This window comes from Hyposmocoma kahamanoa, unplaced genomic scaffold (genome assembly GCF_003589595.1).
Source record: "Hyposmocoma kahamanoa isolate Upper Pololo Valley unplaced genomic scaffold, ASM358959v1 170370, whole genome shotgun sequence".
Taxonomy (NCBI): Eukaryota; Metazoa; Arthropoda; class Insecta; order Lepidoptera; family Cosmopterigidae; genus Hyposmocoma; species Hyposmocoma kahamanoa.
Window position 1 is genome coordinate 6,904 of NW_020653616.1, and position 3,682 is coordinate 10,585.

The 3,682-nt window shown below is 34.5% G+C and overlaps 1 long non-coding RNA gene across 1 annotated transcript; it reads left to right on the forward strand.

The window, feature by feature from the left end:
- The first annotated feature begins 242 nt into the window (after positions 1 to 242).
- LOC113225733 lies at positions 243 to 2,840 on the forward strand. Its single transcript, XR_003310043.1, has 3 exons — positions 243 to 323; positions 1,562 to 1,755; positions 2,708 to 2,840. It is a non-coding gene; the product is annotated as an uncharacterized LOC113225733 (long non-coding RNA).
- Positions 2,841 to 3,682: the final 842 nt, after the last annotated feature.

The following is a 3,682-nucleotide window of genomic DNA, read 5'->3' on the forward strand; positions in this document are numbered from 1 at the left end:
CGACCGGCAACACGCTTGCAATATAATGATACTCTTTATCATCGCAGATATAGGCTGCAGCTATCATTATCCATTGGGAAATCTGCGTCACTGTTTAGCTCTCTCGGTACTATTAATAACCCTGAACTTAGAATAGGTAGCTGTGTCCGTATTAAATGGTTTGATAACAACACTCGTTATAAACTAATTTCTTCATATTCTATTGCAGTGGGGTTTATCTTCAAGTTCGATATGGGTGATTGCAGCCCCAATTGCTGTAGACACTTTCTTCTTACTAAGCGGTTTGCTGATTGTCTACACTACTGTTGGGAAACTTAGCAATAGTAAGTATATTTTCAGGTATCTCGACTATCTGATGTTAATTTAATTTCATATCCTTTTAAGTTTTGTCGTTTATTATTTTATAAAATTGAGACATTTATTTGTTTATTTGTTATAAAAATGCTTAACGCCCCATCTATTTGTAAATTAAATTCTATGTATTTATATTGTACCATTCAGGAAACCTACTTTGTTGTACTGTACTACTGATGTTCCTCGAAAATTATTGAATGCTAAAAATAACACAGTTCGGGTTATGTGCAGGTCGGATATAGGTCGTCAATTATTCTTATAATTTGAAAAACTAAAAGTCTCAACGCATCACTAGTTAAATCACTACGTAAAGTTTTTTTTTTGTAACGACCTTATGACTCTTTGAAACCAGTAACTGTGTCATATACCGCGACAGAAAAGACAATTGCTGGAATCGTGGCTAGAGTATTTGTGGCTTGGTCTCAACCTGCCATTGCTTATGTTGTAGTCATCAGACGTGCCAATGTACCATTTCACATTAAAGCACTATTGGTGCAAGCAAAGAAATTATGAAATAGTGTAAAATAACGGAAAGACGCACATATTGAATCTGTACAAATAAGATTTACCACACTACAACAATACAACGAGTCTCTACCAACCAACGACAAAATTAAATTCATTTCCACCTTATACCACCTCACTACTTTCTTGTTGTATTCAACAATGTACACAATCTTCATAGATCCTTTTGTATATTTTACAGTGAAACTTTTAAAGAAATTCCATCTGTTTTACCTCAATCGAATTCTACGAATGTTTCCTCTACTAGCCAGTACCATATTACTGCAAGTTGGCGTTTTTCATTATATTCATGACGGTCCAAACTAGCACGAAGTAGGTGAAAGGACCCGAGAGTGTAGAATAAACTGGTGGTCAACATTGCTTTATGTTCAGAATTATGTACCACCAATAGTATGTATTAACGTTTTCTTATATTTTGTGACAGTATTTTTAGAATATGTAAAGAAGATGCATGTGATTTAACATGTCCACCTTAATTTTTTTTTATAGCTTTTAACGTTTAAATTCACTTACCTAATAGTACAAGATATTTTGTATTTAACGGATCAGCTTAATCTGTAAATATAATGATATAGTGTCATATACCTTGCTGTAGACGCTAATAAATATTCAAGAGTTTTATGATAATTCTCTTGAATAGGTTATATTTAAGTGCCCATTATATGAGATTGTTTGTTTTCAGTGTCTACCTCATACTTGGTACTTAGCAATCGATATGCAACTATATATTCTGTCTCCACTGATTTTATTCTGCGTATTGTCTGGGAAAAAGAATCGTGCCTGGTCGGCTTTGATTGCTGGATTATTAGTTTGTCTCACTGCGTCAACAATTTACAACTTCTTGAATAATTTTACTGGAACAATGTTTCGACCTGCGTAAGTATTGTTTGAATATGAATCAATTGATTGAAACCAATCTTTAATATCCTTAACTGATTTGGTTATACGCCGATATAAAGTATCATATTTCCTGATCAAAATATTTGTCCTACCTTTTACAACTTTTATAGTTTCCGTAGATAGGTATTTATAATTTCATAAACCAGGTCATAAAGGCGTTCTTTTTACGTCTGAACCAAAGTTCTATTGTCTATGTTACTCGCCACTGAACTGAAAATTTCATTATAGTTCTATATCTATCTAGTACACTGAACTATTATGAGTTTTAAAAAAAGAACCTCGTATTTTTGCTAATTAAAACAAGATAAAATATCGAATAGGACGCTACTCAAACGCTCTACTGCCACCCGAGTGGTTGAAATTTAAGCGGTACTTGGCCAATCACGGACATTTCCTTTCTATCTCTTGGGTTTTGTGGCGTTTGTTTGGCTTTCGTTTGAATTTGTTGTCGAGAATTGTTAACAAAAATACCTAAATTAAATATTGGTTGTGTTTCATTATTTTAATTTACTCATAGACAAAATATTGTATACATGAATTACTTAATTGTTCATTACTTAGGCCGCTCGGCAAAGCCTTGTGGCCTAAACACACACGTACACACGCACCTAGTATTTTAGTTCTTTTAATATAACTCCTGATCATTCATCTATATTCATCCCACTTCGGGGCACGGATACTATGTAAGGATAGATTTTAGGTCATACTCCAACAAATCGTAGTTTTTTGAAACTTGTGCGACATGCAAGTATACCATGATGTTTTTCATCGTTGTAATATTGATTATTACACTGTATATGTGATTTTAAATTATCTATGGTTAAGGATCTTTTGGTGGAATTTAAACCGAGGGCCTCCCAATTAGAAGTCAAGCTTCTCTTTACGAAGCTATAACTGTTACCTATTTATATGAGCTTTTCTATTTCAGATTAAGCATGGAAGAGGGTCAAAGATACTGGAGAAACTATTACCTCAATACTTTAACAAGATGTTCCCCTTTCGTTGTTGGAATGTGCTTTGGGTACTTGATCCACTATTGGCGTGAAAATAATATTCGATTGTCAAAGGTAAGACGAACTTACTTAAGTATTGTAATGGATTCAATATAACAATGCGTTGCGCGCTGCTACAGCTGTCCCGCTTCTGTAGTGTGTCAGGGATGATCCCAAAAATACGCGTGGGGTGCTGAAGCCGCTGCTACTAAAGCAAAACACGTCACTGGTACTGGACAGCCCCGACCCCATCCTGCGCTCGTTAGCGGACAGGTTAGACCGTCCATACATGAGGCATTACTGTGAATTGCATATTTTTAGCAGATTTCTTTATGGGTAATTTTGTTTATAATTTTCCCGAACGGTTACCATGCTGGACTGCCACACAGAGGTCCCGGGTTTGATTTCCGTGCCGGGAGAAATATTTATATGGCTTACATTTATTCCTGTCGTGAACTTGGGTATAATATTTATGTGGTTGTCTACCTATGCGTGTGTCCATCCATCCACCCGCGATACAGGGTTTCCCTAGCGCAGGGCTATGAGTGTGTGCGATATAAAAAACAACAAACAATATTATTCTTGTAATGTCATTCGAAATAAATTATCATTATTTATTGTAAGTATTACATTTTTTGTACAAATCTAACACTGTAATATGTCAACTTTCGGAAAATGAAGTTTAAAGTTTGTGAAAATTAATTAAAATTTAAAAAAAAGCAAAATTTTCGTTTAGTGACAGTATGATGTTGAATGTGCGAAATGTTCGTGTTATTCACAACATTATTTAGAAAAAACTACATCCAAAAGACACACAGAGGTACAAAATAATGTTCCATGGAAATATTATGTGTCGACCTTTTGAATGAAATAAAAAATCTTTATACAGACTTTCAATGTCGCATCGATTT